The 19988-nt window shown below is 44.0% G+C and overlaps 1 long non-coding RNA gene and 1 pseudogene across 2 annotated transcripts; one reads left to right on the forward strand and one right to left on the reverse strand.

Annotated features, from left to right (window-relative positions):
* The first annotated feature begins 15513 nt into the window (after nt 1–15513).
* LOC309654003 lies at nt 15514–16607 on the forward strand. The gene is made up of 2 exons (XR_014259713.1): nt 15514–15833; nt 16014–16607. It is a non-coding gene; the product is annotated as an uncharacterized lncRNA (long non-coding RNA).
* Nucleotides 16608–17202: 595 nt separating this feature from the next.
* LOC309654002 (RING finger protein 11 pseudogene) lies at nt 17203–19982 on the reverse strand (annotated as a pseudogene). The gene is made up of 2 exons: nt 17510–19982; nt 17203–17374 (listed from the first exon to the last, which is right to left on the reverse strand). The product of its transcript is annotated as an RING finger protein 11 pseudogene (transcript).
* Nucleotides 19983–19988: the final 6 nt, after the last annotated feature.

Genomic DNA, 19988 nt, shown 5'->3' on the forward strand with positions numbered 1-19988 from the left:
AATGTGCCTAACAAAAGATCTATTGACTTCTTACTAAAAATCTCCAGTTCATATAACCCAGGGGTTTATACCTTCTCCTTTAAAAGTTCTATTCCTGGGACTTCCCTGGTGGTCCAGTGGTGAAGACTCTGCGCTTCCAATGCAGCAGGCGTAGGTTCAGTCCCTGGTTGGGGAGCTAAGATCCCACATGCTGCGCAGCCAAAGAAATTTTTTTCAAAAGTTATACTCCTGTGTTGTTGAATTTAGTGGTTTAGATTTTGTTTGAATGTTAAGAAGATTTCAGTTTATTTACCAGGAACAAACAAAACATAATGTAAAAATAGTTTCCCAGAAACGATTTCCATCGTTCTCTTCTTCCCTTTCTCCCGCAGACTGACTGGTGTTTCATCTTGACAAGTTCTCTGAAGTTCTCTGTCATTCCATAGGAAAGCGGTCTGGCTTGGAGGTTGCAATCCCAGGGAATTTTTCATCAGCGGGGAAGTCTCCATCACTACAGAGGAATCAAGGTTGAAGTCAGTCCCGGGTAAGTGAGATGCTCCCCCTAAACACCAACACAGCAGTCGTGTACCTTTCAAGGGGTTCAGGGGCAAGATGGGCAAGGCATTTCTACTAACTCTTCTTAAGGATCATGGACAGTGTGCCCTATGCTACGAGGTAAGCGGTGACTGTTGTAATTCTTACTGGTGATCATTTCATGTCACTGATCCTTGGCTCTCTTTGTATCTCATAGGACTGTTGTTAAGTCCAATACAAAATGAGTCTTCTTTTTAAAAAACTGAAATGTTTTACAAAGCCTAGCATTCTCATAGAGAGTCCTTTGAATTCTCCCCACTTTCCCGAGAGGCTAAGAACACTTCACACCATGAACTAGGAGAGGGGGTAGAGCCCTTTCTGATGAAATATAGAAACAAAGACAGAGTCTTAGCCTGCTTGCTCTCTGGACAGGATCTCGGACCACAAGGTCTTAAATCCTGGTATAAATGACGGAAGTGAGGACAGTTCAACTGGCACTCTCATAACAAGAGTTCTGAAACACCTTCCAAAGAGACTGTAGCAGTAGACGAGGGAAGGGAGTGCTACAGTGTGGTAGTACAGGGGGAATGCTCGGCTACAGCAGTGAAAAATGTGGTACCTATTGGTGTGCTCTCGGGGTTCTTGTACATGTAGCATAGATGACCTTTACAGTGTCCCTCCCACCTTCCCACCTGCATTAGGTGTTCTGTTTTTTTGTTTGTTTGTTTGTTTTTAATTTACGTTTATTGATTGATTGATTGATTGAACTTATTTATTCTACGTATTTATTTTTTTGGCTGCACTGGGTCCTCATTGGTGTGCACGGGCTTTCTCTAGTTGCGGCTAGCGGGGTCTACTCTTGGTTGCGGTGTGCGGGCTTCTCATCGCGGTGGCCTCTCTTGTTGCGGAGCATGGGCTGTAGGCGCGTGGGCTTCGGTAGTTGCGGCTCACGGGCTCTGGAATGCAGGCTCAGTCGTTGTGGCACATGCGCTTAGTTGCTGCACGGCATGTGGGATCTTCGCAGACCGGGGCTCGAAGCCGTGTCCCCTGCATTGGCAGGCGCCACCAGGGAAGCCCTAGCTGTTCTTACATAGAGTCTAAAAACAGAGAGCACTGAGAGAAGGTAGTGGTTATTAAAGGCTCAGGATCTAAATTCTACCTGTCTCTACACCCCTTCCCAGCTGTCGATTTGACCCCGTTTGTGAATGCCGACCTCATTCTTCAACTTGCTCTGCCGTTTGTATACTCACCTTGAAAACTTGTTTCTGTGATGCGTTGAGCAGACACAGGGTGGCAGATTGCAGAGGTGGAAGCTGGTGGTCGGATATTTGCGGGCTGAATCTCCTTCAGTCCCATTCCCATTTCTGGTTGCGCAGAGGCCCTACTTCCTGTGTATGACGCGGAGCCATAGGATTGCGGGCAGGAGCCAAGTTCTCCATACAGTGAAGACCCCAGTGTGCCTTGGTTATAGTAATATACCTGGCTTCCTTCCTGGTAGGGAAGTGACAGGCGGCTATGCCCCTGATTTGTTCGTGGGCCTCCTGATGCAGCAGTTCCCTTGGCTCTGGCCCTGTCGTCAGCTGCCCCTAGGAGGACTCTGAGCCCTAGCCACTTCTCTGGTAGATTTGCCTATTCCCCCACTATAATCACACCTGAATAAGGCAACTCAAACCTTTCAGAGATGTGTCGTGAACCTCTTGTTTTCTGAAATACCTATCTGGTGGTTGTGAGACTTAAGGCCAACCTCCCCGAGAGACTTTGTTTCTATTTCTCCTAGTAAACCTAGACTCATCTCCTGTCACCTTCAACTCTACTCCAATTGTGTTCTTTCAACCCAGACCCCTGACCCTGCTTTTTACTTCTGCCATTTCATCCTCACTCCTGCTTCCTTTCCTAAATCCATACGTCTCTTTTGGCCTTCCTAGCCCTGGGCCAAGTTCCTTCCTCTTTCCTCAGTTTTTACCCCTTTCCTTCATTCTCCCATCCAACTTTCAGGCCTTCCTTTCTCACGCCCCAGTTAGCAGCATCTCAAAATTCGAAAGGTTTATTACTCATCTATTAATTCTATTCCATTTACTTATTCGGTTCTATACCTATCTTACCTATGTATGGAAGAACCGCTGGTAGCCAAGGTGGCAGCAAGAATCCTAGCAGCTGTCACCTGACGTATCCGTAGTAGTCAGCAATTTCCATTTCTTTGTCCCTCTGGGTGAAAAATTGCAGCTTCCCCGAAGAGGTGTATCTGGCAGCATTCTCCCGTTGTTGTTGAGCCCGCCTCTTCATGGCCTCTCGCTCTGGCCTCTGCTCTTGTTCGATGGGCTTTGACATGACTGGCTCAGGCACGTTGGGTTCCCTCCATGGAACTCGTTGCTTGCTGAAGTCTTGGAGTAGAAGTTGGGTTTGGAGCTTGGGTGGGGACTGGCGCTTAGTCACAGCAGGGGGAACAGGCTCGCGCTGGAGAGAAGCGCCAGATGAAGTTTTGTAGGGTGCAGGCCTAGGAGCAGCAGGCTGAGGGACACGAGGCTGGGTATGGTTGGTCCAAGCCGGTTGGGTTGGGTTGGCCACAGTTGGCTGAGCTGGTTTGGCGGGACCTGGCAAAGAGGCAGGAGCTGGCTGGGATGAATTGACTGCAGCAGGTTGAGCTGAGTCAGTAGAACCAGGCTGGGCACGGTAAGCCACAGCAGGCCGATGTGAGGCCAGAGACTGTGGCCTCCGAGGAGCGGGTCGAGCTTGAGGCTTGTCCCAGGCAGAAAAAGGCAGAGGTATCAACTTGACCTTCCCAGGAGGAGGCCGCTCACACTGGGATGGAGATGGACACTCTGTTTCAGCACTGCTGTCTGGTTTCTGGGCTTGGACTTGCGTTTTCTCAGGCCTCTTACCCTCACGTGGGGTATGCCGCCGTGGCTGGATCGCTGGGGGTGGCTGGGGGTCTTTGGGGTTGCTTGAATTTCCCAAGAGCCGACAGGAAGAGAGCCCAGTTTTCGTCTCATTCTTCTTCCCCAGCGCATGAAGAACCTTCACAGACTCCAGCATGCGCACGCCAAGGGAGGTTCGAGGCTTTTGAAAGCTCTCTTGGCGAAGCTCAGTTTGGTGTTCCTTTCGCTTCGTGTTGGGGATTGCTGGCTTGTCTTCTGCCTTGACTTTGTTCCCTGACTGCTTGTTCTCTTCAGCCTTGTTTCTTCCTCTGGTCCTTTTGGTCTTTTCCTGCCCATGGCTCTCAGTTTTGCTGATCTTTCCGGATGCAGCTTTCTGAGGTTTGCCTTGAGAGTGCTTGGCCGTGTTCGCAGGAGCCCTGTCACTGACTGCAGCAGTGCATATAACCGCTTCTCCCCCTAACAGGCACTCTGGATCCTTTGGCTGGATTTTGGCCTTGGGAGCACCACCGATAGGCTCAGAGGCTTTCTGTTTGTTCTTCCTGGGTTGATCAGAGGGAACCTTTACGACACTTGGCTTTTCCTGCACCTGATTCACCTTAATGGCTCTGGTGTCTTCAGCTTTGATCACGTTGGGACCTTGGGATCGATCAAGATCTTTCCAAGAATTAAAGAGCTGGGGAAGGTGAATATCCTCCGCCAGTGTAGTAATGTCTGCAAGACCACTGCTAGGTTCAGTCCCATTTTCAAGTGTCCCTAGGTCCTGACGACTCAGGCTGTTCTCTCCCAGATCAGCATTTTCAGAACCAGGCTGCTCCTCTTGGCTGAGGGGATCGGTGCAGGCCAGCGGCTGGGGAATATCAGGGATTCCCAAAGGGAGTAGTGGAGGATCTTGGTTTTCTATTGGGATCTGGTAGGCCTCCAGAGGCTTTGACAGCTTGGTTTTGATATCCTCCACGTTCTTACTCTCTGTTTGTCCCTGGCTTGGAGCTGGAGGCAGGGCCAGGAGACGCCTGGCACTCTGGACTGGAGCTGTCACTGAAATGTCCCCAAGTTCAGATGGTGGGTTACTCTCAAGTATGTGACTGTTTCTGCTACTGCAGGACTTGGGGAGTTCTTGAGTTTGTGTCACACAAAACGTCTGGCTTGGAGGTTGCAATCCCAGGGAATTTTTCATCACCAGGGAAGTCTCCATCACTACAAAGGGATCAAGGGAGAAGTCAGTCCCTGGTAAATGAGATGCTCCCCCTAAACACCAACACAGCAGTCGTGTACCTTTCAAGGGGTTCAGGGGCAAGATGGGCAAGGCATTTCTACTAACTCTTCTTAAGGATCATGGACAGTGCCCTATGCTACGAGGTAAGCGGTGACTGTTGTAATGCTTAACTGGTGATCATTTCATGTCACTGATCCTTGGCTCTCTTTGTATCTCATAGGACTGTTGTAAGTCCAATACAAAATGAGTCTTCTTTTTAAACAACTGAAATGTTTTACAAAGCCTAGCATTCTCATATAGAGTCCTTTCAATTCTCCCCACTTTCCCGAGAGGCTAAGAACACTTCACACCATGAACTAGGAGAGGGGGTAGAGCCCTTTCTGATGAAATACAGAAACAAAGACAGAGTCTTAGCCTGCTTGCTCTCTGGACAGGATCTCGGACCACAAGGTCTTAAATCCTGGTATAAATGACGGAAGTGAGGACACTTCAACTGGCACTCTCATAACAAGAGTTCTGAGACACCTTCCAAAGAGACTGTAGCAGTAGACGAGGGAAGGGAGTGCTACAGTGTGGTAGTACAGGGGGAATGCTCGGCTACAGCAGTGAAAAATGTGGTACCTATTGGTGTGCTCTCGGGGTTCTTGTACATGTAGCATAGATGACCTTTACAGTGTCCCTGCCACCTTCCCACCTGCATTAGGTGTTCTTTTTGTTTTTTTGTTTTTTTAATTTACGTTTATTTATTGATTGATTGTTTGAACTTATTTATTCTACGTATTTATTTTTTTGGCTGCACAGGGTCTTCATTGCTGTGCACGGGCTTTCTCTAGTTGCGGCTAGCGGGGTCTACTCTTGGTTGCGGTGTGCGGGCTTCTCTTGTTGCGGAGCATGCGCTCTAGGCGCGTGGGCTTCGGTAGTTGCGGCTCACGGGCTCTAGAATGCAGGCTCAGTCGTTGTGGCACATGGGCTTAGTTGCTCCACGGCATGTGGGATCTTCCCAGACCAGGGCTCGAACCCGTGTCCCCCGCATTGCATTGGCAGGCGGATTCTTAACCACGGCGCCACCAGGGAAGCCCTAGGTGTTCTTATATAGAGTCTAAAAACAGAGGGCACTGAGCGAAGGTAGTGGTTACTAAAGGCTCAGGATCTAAATTCTACCTGTCTCTACACCCCTTCCCAGCTGTCGATTTGACCCCATTTGTGAATGCCGACCTCATTCTTCAACTTTCTCTGCCGTTTGTATACTCACCTTGAAAACTTGTTTCTGTGATGCGTTGAGCAGACACAGGGTGGCAGATTGCAGAGGTGGAAGCTGGTGGTCGGATATTTGCGGGCTGAATCTCCTTCAGTCCCATTCCCATTTCTGGTTGCGCAGAGGCCCTACTTCCTGTGTATGACGCGGAGCCATAGGATTGCGGGCAGGAGCCAAGTTCTCCATACAGTGAAGACCCCAGTGTGCCTTGGTTATAGTAATATACCTGGCTTCCTTCCTGGTAGGGAAGTGACAGGCGGCTATGCCCCTGATTTGGAATCTGAGATGGTGCTCCCTGAGCAAGCCTGGCAGAAAGTGATGGATATAGAGGGACCATGTTATTGGCGTCTGAAGTTTTATCATACTGGGCTGCCATAAACATGGAGGAAGCAGCTGGGTGCCGGTCAGTGAGTGCCAGAGTAAAGTCTCCGAGTGAAGAGGAATTCTTTTCAGTGCTTCCTGTGATGTCCCACTCAAGAACACCTGGATAGGAAGGAGCTGAAGTGGAGATCTGGCTGTGGTCAGTAACTCCAGATAACATAGTCGTGCTGGAATGTTGGTAAAGGTAGGCACTACCCATGAGTGTCTGGAAAGAGGTACCGGTAGCCGATGCCGAACTGACGGCAGGGGCAGAGACTCTGGAGAAGTTGCAGACACTTCGTGTTAGGGAAGTTGCATTGCTCACCACAGGAAGACAATGCTGCAGAGAATTTAGAGTTCCAAGTAGAGATGGATTTTGGAAATTTTCTGTAAGAACAAGAGGGTCATGAAAAACTCAGGGAGGTTGAGAAATTCTCACTACGTTTGAGGAACAGCATTATCTTAAGGTTCTTGCTCTCAGGACACCTCTACTATCGACCCTTCCTGAGAAACCCAAAATCAGACAGTTAATGATGGCTGTAAGGACTGAGCAGTTTTCCACTCTTCTGTATTAACTGCCTGTGCTCCCATCTTGGGCACAGATGGGCAGAAGAGCCAAGTGGTATGGTTCAGACATTGTTCTCTAGGCTGGAAGCAACCTTCTCCCTGCCCTGTCTTTCCCTTCAGCCTGCACTCGTATTGACTTCTATGCTATTTCCTAGACTGGAAGCATTTTAGAACTAGGAGGCCCTTAGAGAACTTTCTCTTTTTTCAGTCTCATTTCACGAGTAAGGAAACTGAGGCTCAGAGAGGTCGGGTTGACTTGTTCAGGTTCTCTCATTATGTTAGTGTCATTACCAGGTTTCAGAACCTAAGTATCCTGACTTCCTTGCCAGGACTCCACTCTGAGCATGATAGTGCCAGAAAGCAGGAGAAATAGAACTTATAATATAAGCATTTTTTTTGTCCATTAGAAAACAGTACGGCCATTACCATTGTCATCTTCAGTGTCTCCCTTTGCTTGTGCAGTTCCCACGCTATTACCTAGAGTTGACGTATAGCTCAGTCCAACTGGTGAACTGAAAGAGTCATTTTTGCCCTCTTCAAGCCTGGTTTCTCATCCTACCTCAAAATGATTACCCGAAAGTGGATTTCTTAAGTGCTTTTGGAAAGAGAAAAGTTATCTGATTACTTCAGATTACTCATCTATAAAGTGGTTATAACACCACCACCAATAATAATAGCAGTAATAATTAATAGATGAATAAGCTGATCTATTGCGTATGATTTATATGGAGGAAGATACAATAAGTTCTAGAAAGACAAAGAAAAATCATGAAAAACATGTTACGTAACGAAAAAGAAATCCATAGATATTAATGAAAACTGGGGTATGTGGGCAAGTATCAAAGCCTAATGAATTTACTAACAAATGACATTCTGTACCATACATGCAATATTATGAAAGTGAATTTTGCCCACTCTATTTTAGTGAATACTATTAACCAAAAAACACGATGGAGGTGATAGAGGTGAATGAATTCCTAGCCAATGCATACAGACAGAGACGATAAATCAGTAAAAAATGCATAACAAGCAACAGAATGCAACAAATGTGAATGTATAGGTAGCCACAACATATATAGACAAGTATTTCAATGAAAACCGGTACAAAGCAGACAGCAAAATAGTAAGTGTAAAAGAGTTTCATTATTGTGCTCATTCATATTTTTACCCAGCAAGTAACAGGTATTAAGCCTAGGAGAAATATATCTTTCCATGAATATAACTCATATAATAAGCAGAAAGGAAGCTTAAAAAGTATCAAGAAGGTTTTTGTATTTATCCTAGAACTTAGAATCATCTTCCACATCCAAGAAGATGACATCCCAAGACCTCAAAAAACCATCATCCCTAGAATCCAATTAAAAAAGATTTTCAAATGTAAGAAAATCCAAAGGACTCCACAATATTGTTTTAGATAAATGTGGATGTTTGTGTTTTCTTTTTTTCTTTTGCCGCGCCGCGTGGCCCTGGCCGTGAAAGCACCGAGTCCTAAAGCGCTGGACCGCCAGGGAATTCCCTAAATGGGGAATTAGAGATGTGGGGCTTGACTTTTTCTTTTTCTTCTCCGGTAGCTAAGATCTACAAGCGAACGATGGCTGTTGATCAATGTGCTCTCTGTGTTAGGAAGGAAATAACTGTAAAAATGAAAAGCAACCTTGCCTTAGAAGCTACATATCACACAAAGGAAATAGTCCTTCTGATTCAATGTAGAAGATATCATTTAAAATGTTTAATTGGTCAAATGTCTACCTAGTTTAAAAATTAGAAAGAATAGAACACTGAAAAGCAGCCCCCTAGATAACCACTTTGGTTTCTGGTTTCTAGGAAGCATCATTTCTAAAACATACTTCTAAAGTGTTTCTATTCCAAACTGTCAAGTGCCAGCTGTATTCAGAGAGGCAATAAAAGAAAGAAAACGGAGTATGACTTTTCTGATAGGCTGCCTTTCCTGGTGATCCCCTGTTCTGGCCTTACTTTCCTTCTTAGTCTGTTAATGTAAGGATTTGCTACCATCAACTTTGTTTTGCCCTGCTCTGAGCAGATTTCCCTCTGTGCTGTTTCTGCTTTAATTTAAAATCTTTGGCTCCCATCAACATTCCATGGCAAACTGCCTCTTTCTTGAGAGCTCCTCTATGCTTTCCCTCTTCATTCTTATATTTTTTTCCCATCTCTTGGTTCCTGTTGGCCTGTGCTAATGAAAACAATCCTAAACTTGCTTACGTTTGACTCTGTGCCTCCCTATATAGCCCAGTACTCTCCATCCTCTCTCCCTATTCTCTCTTTTCAACTAGTCGAAATACTAGTGGAGGGAGACCATTGGAGATGAAACATCTTGGTATATATCGCTAGTTTTCTGTGTCACCTGGCTTTTCTATGTTTCTGTTGAAACACTCTTTTGAAAAGTCTCTGATTTCATTTTCTACATGGGTACCCTTTAAGGCTCAATATTGGAAAAGAAGGGGATCAGAGTGATCAACCCAATGTGGTATCCTAACGTAACAGATAAGGAAAGCAGCAGGCTTTGTGAGGCAGTCAGTGATTTGTCCAAAGTCACACAGACAGTAAACGTCAAAGTCAAAACTGAAATTAGGTCTCCAGACTTGTAGTTCAATACTTTCCCTCATTATTCCACGCTATTTTGAATCTCCTCCTCAATTTAGGGGCACAAGAAATCGAACGCAAAACTTTCCAAAGTTTCTTTTCTTACCTGACATGGTCAGAGAAGAGGAGACATCAACTGCAGGTACAAGGGATGAGGAGACAACACTAGAGGATGTCTGAGTGGCTGCAGCTGAACGGCGCACGTGTCCAGTACAAAGGTCACTGGTTACTGGTCCAAACGGCTCCACGGAAACCCCAAGACCTCTACCAAGTGGTAGTAGGTTTGGTAGGAGAGTGATGTCACAAAGCAGGCAGTTGAAAGGTATGAGCTAGCCAATAGGGAGGTCCGATCCCCAACAGGAGGGCGGGCTTGGGTGAAGAGAGCGTAGGAGAGCTAAAACAACCCCTCAATTTCTGAGCTCTGGGGAGGAAATCCTAGAAGACAGATTTACCTCCCCCAGGCTCTTCCATTAGGGAAATCATTGCAACATTTCTTACAGACGTTCATTAATATAATTAACTAACAGTTACTTATATTCTACAGAGTATTCTATTTTATGTATCATATACTTAGAGCTATATAGATCTTATTTAACTAGTATCCTTAGGAAGGAAAGAGCCATGTAGTTTGAACTATTACAGTTGTAACTTGGTTAAAGAGCAGGGTGAAGTTTGTTGAGTGTACCCTGTGGAGAATGTTGTGGTCCAAGGCTCTTCTCTTTTAGTTTCTTCTCCTTGACTCCTACCTTCCTTGGGCTGGGCTAGGCTGGGGGCCAGGTTGGACTTGCGACTTAACATTTCTCTTCCGCTTTCTTTTTTTTTTTTTTTTTTCTTCCATTATGGGCATTGCTTCTAGGACAAGCCTTGGTCTTGCATTGGATGTTCCTTCCTGTCAACTTCCAGCAGCAGGAGTCTTCTTTTCAGTGCTTGATGCTTCACGAAATAGACTCTGCCCATTGGCAGCAAATACCAGAGAGCCAGGAGACAGAGCTGGTTGCAGACCTTTCCTCTTCCAGCCTTTGGTTGCAATTGTTTTGCCCATGATTTGCTAGCTCTAGTTCCTTGGGCCACACAGGTATCCTGCCATCCAGCTCTTTTTATATGTGAGAGACATTCTGAACACTGTCCCTCTTTCTTTGCACAGAAGTATATACAGTGTGGCAGTTACCGTAATCTCCTCCCCCTTGCAAACAGCCCCTCTAGAATCTCGGACCTCTAGGACTCTCTGTCTTGCATGCTTGGGTGCAAGGCCAAGCACAATGAAGAGGAGAATAATTAGAGAAAGAGGAGGACATTGGTGGAGAACTGGGAGCAGGTAAGGTGAAAGGGCACCGGAGAAAAGAGATGCATGTAGGTTTTTTGGTTTCTGTGGGAAACAAGTTGACACACTTGGGCCTCATTTTGTATTAACAGAACAGAGAGTTGTAGATATAAGTAGCTAGATCGTGCAGCAACTGCCATGAAGTCTGTACACTGAAGAGAACAGTCTCACATCTAGTTTTCATTTTGTTTTATGTCATATTACCTTATTTATAGCATTCACTGGTATGTTTGTAGAACGCAGATGTTTTCAAATGCTCTGGTTTTGTCTACATGGTTATTTCCTTGTCCTATTTGTAAGGAATCCAACATTGTAAGACATATTGCATGTTTTTCTCTTGACGATTGTTTACCTTGAAGCGTCATGAACTAACTTGAGCTGTTGGATTTTGTGGAGAAACTTTAAAAAGGGTCTGTGAAAAAGGCATTGTGGTGAGTCGCATTATGCACCCGAGCGTAAGGAGCAGATATCTGCCACCAGCCCAGCTTGGCCTGGATTGCCTCTGTGTTAGTTCCCCTGGTTAGTGCTTTTCTCCCTAACCACTCTTGTGACTGTGATAATGTGAGTTAAGGGCTGAGTTGCTAGTGATTTATGTGTGAGGTAGGCTGGTTTGAGGGAGGAAATCTATGGACCTAGTCATTTTCCTTGGTGGTAAGCTTTCAGGGGTGCAAAGATCGATCTTCCTGGGGACTTTTCTGGTACCAGGAAGATATCGCATAGATGGGACCTCCAAAGACACACATTTTATTTTTAGGCCTGTTGTTCCTATTATGGGATGTGAGTTTCTTCACTGATGGGGATGCTGCTTATCTGAGAAGAAACTGTGAAAGGTGGTGTAGTATAGAGGTGTGGCTTAAGCTTTTAAGTTTTCTTCAAGGTTTTTCCCCTAAGCTTCATACTTCAGACGGCCTACTTACATGAGACTAGTATGTGATGTCAGGCTAACAACTTCCTAAATACCTGCAAGCCAGATCAGTGTCTCTTTTCTCTATATTCCCATGGAAATCAAGGGTCCCGCCGAATTTTCCATCGAAACAGTTGATTTGTGCTGTCTCTAGGAATTCTACAGGGCGTACCGTTGCTTCCTAACCGGTGTCATTTGGGAGATCGATCCCCCTCTGTACATTCAAATGATTAATTTTGAGACTCTGCTCATGTGTGCAGTAAACCCTTTAATTCCCTAAGACCTTCCTTTCCTCCATCTCATACCCCATGAAGCCCGCTTCAGTTTATCTCCTGAATTTCTTTGGAATCTGTCAGCTCTCCCTCAACATCCTAATACTGAACTTGCCTGTCTGTTGCGATTAGGTCCTAACTAGTGTCCATATATCTTGTTTCCCTCCAATCCATTCTTCACACAAGAAAGCTTCAAAGCAAGTTGGAACATTGCTCATAAACATCGCTCACAAACATTGTTTTGAGAATAGAAAACACACTGGTGGCCTTTAAGACTCTGCGTGCTCTAGAATCCTCTCTGCTTCTCTAGCCCCATCTTGTGCCACGTTTGCCCTCACTTTCTATGCTTCAGATACACTGAATTAACCTTAGTTCTCACTCATCTGACAGAAGTCAGTTGAGAAATTATTTTTCACTGTGATTCCTAGCATTAAGGAATTTGATGATCAGGTTTTGTATGAGGACTAAAACTAAACTGGGAAGTGGAAGAATTGCGTTTCAACTGTTTCAGTCAACACGCATGTATTAATGATACCTAAGTATTGAACACCGGGCTAGGTTTCATGAGGGATACAGAAGTTCTGGCCATCTCTGGTTTTGGGTATCCCTTATTTGTTGAGACCTTTGCGTTGTTTGGTTGCCTTTTGTCTGTTTTCCAGATGGGAAAACAGGAACAAGGGAAGTATAGGTTATTACTAGGTGGGGTTGAACAAGTGGAGCAGCAAACTGCAAAGCAGAAAGAAGAGGGACGTACTATAGAGGGATGTGATTTCCATTTTCAAGGCGCCTGCGTCCTGTGCAGGGAGACAGCCTAACATAAAATGTGCCTAACAAAAGATCTATTGACTTCTTACTAAAAATCTCCAGTTCATATAACCCAGGGGTTTATACCTTCTCCTTTAAAAGTTCTATTCCTGGGACTTCCCTGGTGGTCCAGTGGTGAAGACTCTGCGCTTCCAATGCAGCAGGCGTGGGTTCAATCCCTGGTTGGGGAGCTAAGATCCCACATGCTGCGCAGCCAAAGAAATTTTTTTCAAAAGTTATACTCCTGTGTTGTTGAATTTAGTGGTTTAGATTTTGTTTGAATGTTAAGAAGATTTCAGTTTATTTACCAGGAACAAACAAAACATAATGTAAAAATAGTTTCCCAGAAACGATTTCCATCGTTCTCTTCTTCCCTTTCTCCCGCAGACTGACTGGTGTTTCATCTCGACAAGTTCTCTGAAGTTCTCTGTCATTCCATAGGAAAGCGGTCTGGCTTGGAGGTTGCAATCCCAGGGAATTTTTCATCAGCGGGGAAGTCTCCATCACTACAGAGGAATCAAGGTTGAAGTCAGTCCCGGGTAAGTGAGATGCTCCCCCTAAACACCAACACAGCAGTCGTGTACCTTTCAAGGGGTTCAGGGGCAAGATGGGCAAGGCATTTCTACTAACTCTTCTTAAGGATCATGGACAGTGTGCCCTATGCTACGAGGTAAGCGGTGACTGTTGTAATTCTTACTGGTGATCATTTCATGTCACTGATCCTTGGCTCTCTTTGTATCTCATAGGACTGTTGTTAAGTCCAATACAAAATGAGTCTTCTTTTTAAAAAACTGAAATGTTTTACAAAGCCTAGCATTCTCATAGAGAGTCCTTTGAATTCTCCCCACTTTCCCGAGAGGCTAAGAACACTTCACACCATGAACTAGGAGAGGGGGTAGAGCCCTTTCTGATGAAATATAGAAACAAAGACAGAGTCTTAGCCTGCTTGCTCTCTGGACAGGATCTCGGACCACAAGGTCTTAAATCCTGGTATAAATGACGGAAGTGAGGACAGTTCAACTGGCACTCTCATAACAAGAGTTCTGAAACACCTTCCAAAGAGACTGTAGCAGTAGACGAGGGAAGGGAGTGCTACAGTGTGGTAGTACAGGGGGAATGCTCGGCTACAGCAGTGAAAAATGTGGTACCTATTGGTGTGCTCTCGGGGTTCTTGTACATGTAGCATAGATGACCTTTACAGTGTCCCTCCCACCTTCCCACCTGCATTAGGTGTTCTGTTTTTTTGTTTGTTTGTTTGTTTTTAATTTACGTTTATTGATTGATTGATTGATTGAACTTATTTATTCTACGTATTTATTTTTTTGGCTGCACTGGGTCCTCATTGGTGTGCACGGGCTTTCTCTAGTTGCGGCTAGCGGGGTCTACTCTTGGTTGCGGTGTGCGGGCTTCTCATCGCGGTGGCCTCTCTTGTTGCGGAGCATGGGCTGTAGGCGCGTGGGCTTCGGTAGTTGCGGCTCACGGGCTCTGGAATGCAGGCTCAGTCGTTGTGGCACATGCGCTTAGTTGCTGCACGGCATGTGGGATCTTCGCAGACCGGGGCTCGAAGCCGTGTCCCCTGCATTGGCAGGCGCCACCAGGGAAGCCCTAGCTGTTCTTACATAGAGTCTAAAAACAGAGAGCACTGAGAGAAGGTAGTGGTTATTAAAGGCTCAGGATCTAAATTCTACCTGTCTCTACACCCCTTCCCAGCTGTCGATTTGACCCCGTTTGTGAATGCCGACCTCATTCTTCAACTTGCTCTGCCGTTTGTATACTCACCTTGAAAACTTGTTTCTGTGATGCGTTGAGCAGACACAGGGTGGCAGATTGCAGAGGTGGAAGCTGGTGGTCGGATATTTGCGGGCTGAATCTCCTTCAGTCCCATTCCCATTTCTGGTTGCGCAGAGGCCCTACTTCCTGTGTATGACGCGGAGCCATAGGATTGCGGGCAGGAGCCAAGTTCTCCATACAGTGAAGACCCCAGTGTGCCTTGGTTATAGTAATATACCTGGCTTCCTTCCTGGTAGGGAAGTGACAGGCGGCTATGCTCCTGATTTGGAATCTGAGATGGTGTTACCTAAGCAAGCCTGGCAGTAAGTGATGGATATAGAGGGACCATGTTATTGGCATCTGAAGTTTTATCATACTGGGCTGCCATAAACATGGAGGAAGCAGCTGGGTGCCGGTCAGTGAGTGCCAGAGTAAAGTCTCCGAGTGAAGAGGAATTCTTTTCAGTGCTTCCTGTGATGTCCCACTCAAGAACAGCTAGATAGGAAGGAGCTGAAGTGGAGATCTGGCTGTGGTCAGTAACTCCAGGTAACATAGTCGTGCTAGAATGTTGGTAAAGGTAGGCACTACCCATGAGTGTCTGGAAAGAGGTACCGGTAGCCGATGCCGAACTGACGGCAGGAGCAGGGACTCTGGAGAAGTTGCAGACGCTTCGTGTTAGGGAAGTTGCATTGCTACAACAGATTTTTCAGCAACAGAGCAATCCAGCCAAGTTTATATTTTAGAGAGAGAACATCTTCCATATGGAGGATCAGTTGAAATAGAAGAGATTGTTAGAATTGTAGGGTGGTAGTAATCCAGGCAGGAGATGACGAATGCCAGACACCACCTAGTCACAGACATAGCTTTTGCAGCGATCAGCTACATGTTGTTGTTTTTTATTTACTCTCTCATATAATTTTTTTTAAGTCCTGGACCACAAAATACTGTGCCATAGTTGGAAAAATCTGAGACTCGATTCTAGTCTTTTTTCTGTTTGCCTGCTGTGCAGCTTGGGCTTACGTCTCGAGCCTTACTTTTTCATTGTGAAACAAGAACAGTGCTACTTAACCCGAGAACTCCACAGGCACATAAACCCGTGGCGTGTGAGGAGCAGTGAAGGAGAGAAGGAATGGAAGTGCTTTGGGGGACCCCAAGAGCCCTTCAGAAACCGTTTGTTCTTTTTATTATTGAGCATTAAAAGTGAAGGCATTCCATTTGTTTCACTCAGAAACAAATTCTGTTCTTCTGATAGCCTGTTTTTTTTTTCCACTCCCTTTTTCTGTAGTCAGATCAGTTCCTGATGGGCATTCTCCAGTCCACACTATTGCATCTGATTGGAGGCTATGCAAAATTTCCCAGAGACAATGAATTTTGACTGTATAGTAGTTAATTCTTTATAGTACGTTCCTGCAAAAACACTCTTTTCTTCAGAGTTTTTCCTTTTCAGGATAGTGGTAGTGTTGTGGTAACTAATAAAGGCTACTCTTGAGAAAATTGTCTAACTTGTTTTTAGTGTATCTACTTCGCTTACTTAATTCCATATTCCCTGTTTTCTAGACAGACTTCTTGGTGTCCACTGTACCCATGGTTTCAACAGGACTGGCTACCTCATGTGCAGGTGAGTTGCCAACCCCAAGAGGCAGAGCATGTTTAAATTGTTCTGTTTACAATAGTAATGTAAGCTAATGTAAGCTGAATGCAAAAAATGCAGTCAGAGAAGTGTATGAAGTGGAAGGCAATTTTGCCCCCTACTCAGATGTTACCACCAGTAATAATTTAGCACATATTTTTTCAGACGTAAAAAATGCAGATATAAGCATATACAATGGTCCCTTGGTATCTGCAGGGGGATTGGTTTTAGGACTCCCCATGGATCCGAAAATCCTCGGATGCTCAAGTCCCGTATGTAAAATGGTGTAGTACAGTCGGGCTTCCATATCTGCAGGTTATGGAACCGTTGGATATACAGAACTGACTGTACATGTGATTTAATGGTATAGTGTTTTAGACATTCTGGTTTATAATTTAATATATGGAGGACATCTTCCTCTGACAATATTTGGAGACCTCATTCTTATTTATTTATTATTCTTTTTTTTCCTCCAAATTTGCTTTATGTAGTTGGATATAAATAAATGAGCACAAACTTAAGCAAGATACATGTAACAATTTAATAGAACCTGATACTCTAATTCTTTCAGTGTTTCTCCAACTCATCATGGGGCTCGTAAGAAAAGTAACCAACATGGATACTACTACAGTTGAATGTCAAATCTTTAAGTGCTTATGACATACTAAATCCTTGTATAATGCACTTATGAAGAACCCTTCAAGGGACTTGTGTTTTGTATGTAGCAAAAAGTGTTAAGAGTCAAATATTCAACTCAATATAAAATAATAAGAAACACTTCTGATTTGTTAGGTTGAGATTGCTTCTCCTTTTACTAATGAATGATTTTTTTAGCTGTAATATCACTGAGCTGAACAAATATGTCACCTTGGAGTACATAAGGAAAAATAAACACATGCTAAATGGGTAAAACATTACAACTACATCTTTACTAGACCATCTCTACTAACGCTTCAGAAGCTTAGAGATTCAGAGTGTTCTTACGTTATGTGCAAGAAAAATAGAAAGAGAGAAATTCCTTCTTTTTTGAGATCACAGCTGTGAAGTCGTGATTATACAGATTCTTCATTTGTGTGCGAAACATGAAACACATTTCTCTAAATTCTCCCTGCTTAGAATTGTCAGTCAACTAGCAGGACTTTCCTTCCAAGAAACAGAGACTGAGATGTGTTTTATATAACTTCAATAACCTCAGCACTACCGTAAGAAGACATGCAGTATCCTTTTGCTGTGCTTCAAGACAACAGGGAAGGAGGTCACAGGAAAGAATAAATCAAAATTGTTACAACTGAGAAACTTTTCTCAGTTTAACCATGGTGCCACTTTCATTTTTACATAAGCATGGTGGCATAAGTCAAGCTCCATACATCAGAATTCTTAATATTTAAAATTTACCTTGACTTTTAATTATCACCATGTTAACCACCAAAATAATTTGACGAAACTCATAAGAAAGGGTAATGTTAAACCCCACTTTACTAGAGTTAGTTTCTGGACACATTAGCTCATTTTTTTTATAGAAGAGGGACAGTGAATCTCAGTTTGCCTACAAGCTAGGAGATCACTTTGAATTCTGCATTTCTTAACTGCAAACAGATACAGCACTTGTAACAGGTTATAACTGGTTTTCAGCTGGTTTTCAAGCACAGAGCCAGCCCCAACAGTAATAGTACACTATTTAAAAAGACCTAAGGCAATGAATTCCATTTCCAGTGGAAAGAAAGAATCGTATGGTCTTGGACAAACAATTCTGATGGTTCACTTAACAGTCACTTAGTAGTTCTTCCTTGCTCATAGAACTTTATGACTTTTTTGAGGAGTGAAGCATTCAGCTTGAGTGGATAAATCCTTGTTAGGCTAAGACAATCATTATCATATCCCTCTTTGCCATGAATTGTCTTATGAATGGTCATATCAGTCTGTTTTGGCAAATGAGTAATTAAGGGAAGGCTGTTATTGTGCTTATGAGAATGATATTTTTCTCTGACAAAAGATAAATAGGCATTAGGAAAATGACCATTTGGGCTCTTTTTCTGCTTCCTCCTTGTTTTGTGAGAATATGATATTTGGTTTTACAGCAGCCATCTTGTGACCCTGAGATGATCATATGCCAATAATGACAAATGGTAGATTAGAAAGAACCAGCAAAGACAGAAAACAGCAACATCAGTAGTAACAACAATCACAGCAAAAGAACAATGGGACCTTAACTTGTAGAGTTCCTATAAAGTAAAAAATAAGTGCTCTATGTTTATTCTAAAACAAAAAAAGAACTATGCAAACCAGCTTAAAACTCCTTTTTTTGTGCCAGTGTTCTAAAATGTGGCTTTTAATAAAACCTTGACCCAAATGCCAGCAACTTCAGAAAAGAATTTGGGTAGGGGGAAGAAGAAAGTTATCTCACTTAGGAAAAACAACCACTATCTTTATCCTAATCTTTGACACACAATTGAAACATATATAGCTGCTGTAACACTTTACACAATTCCTATGTACTGGAGGAATAACAAGATCTAAATAACAATTATATTTTTCAACACGGGGTGAAGGCTTTACATAAAAATACCATCCTACTTTTTCCCCCTAAATTTCTAAAATATCACGTGCTTTTCCCCAACATCTGCAGCCGTTCAGGAATTTTTAGGAAACTTTCATGCATGATCTTAATTCCTAATCCCTGGCTCTTTGGGCTCAACGACAAAAGATCAAAACCACCAAAAATGATGGTTCACTTGAAGTCAGGTGAGAGACACTGGCTCAGTTAGTCTCGTAGGACAAAAGCAGTGCTGCATCAACTGTCTCCATGCAGGAGGGGCACGTGAAGGATCTCATCAGCCAGTCATCTGTACAGCCCAGGTGATCTGCATACACAGCAGAAATCAAATTGGGTTCTCATAAACAAAGTGCATCATACAGATCACACACTCCCCGATCTGTTTTTTAAATATTTGTTTTATTTTATTTATTCATTTATTTGGTTGCGCCGGGTCTTAATTGCAGTCGGTGGGCTCCTTAGTTGTGGCATGCAAACTCTTAGTTGCGGCATGGATGTGGGATCTAGTTCCCTGACCAGGGAACGAACCCGGGCCCCCTGCATTGGGAGTGTGGAGTCTTTAGCCGCTGCACCACCAGGGAAGTCCCCCGGATCCTTTTTTCTGATCCGTTTCTTCCAGGGTCATAAACTCCTTCAGGCTGATGCTGTATGAGGCCTATTCTTTGAGCTATCCTAATTTGCTCCTCTCAGCTGAGGTGCTAGGCGAGTCTGACTAGGTGTTGGATGAGAGACCAAAACTGGAACTTGATCCAGATATGGCAGCAGCAGCTCCTGATCCAGCTCCGTCCCCTTGCCAAAGCTAGCCCAGTCGGACTGAGACTTGTGAGGCAGGGAGATGTCATCCGAAGTGGGGGACTTAAGGCAGTTCCCCATCTTCCGGGACTTGAGTGTGTGATCTGTGTGCTGTTTTGACAGTCTCCCAACCTCATTCTTTTTTTTTTTTTTTTTTTTTTAATTAATTAGTTTATTTATTTATTTATTTTTGAATTTTTAAAATTTATTTATTTTTTATACAGCAGGTTCTTATTAGTTATCTGTTTTATACATATTAGTGTATATATGTCAATCCCAATCTCCCAATTCATCTCACCACCACCGGCCCCCGCCCTGCCCCGCTTTCCCCCCTTGATGTCCATACGTTTGTTCTCTACATCTGTGTCTCTATTTCTGCCTTGCAAACCGGTTCTTCTGTACCACTTTTCTAGATTCCACATATATGCATTAATATATAATATTTGTTTTTCTCTTTCTGACTTACTTCACTCTGTATGACAGTCTCTAGGTCCATCCACGTCTCTACAAATGACCCAAGTTCGTTCTTTTTTATCGCTGAGTAATATTCCATTGT

Source organism: Balaenoptera physalus, assembly GCF_965194825.1.
Source record: "Balaenoptera physalus genome assembly, contig: HAP1_SCAFFOLD_1630, whole genome shotgun sequence".
Taxonomy (NCBI): domain Eukaryota; kingdom Metazoa; phylum Chordata; class Mammalia; order Artiodactyla; family Balaenopteridae; genus Balaenoptera; species Balaenoptera physalus.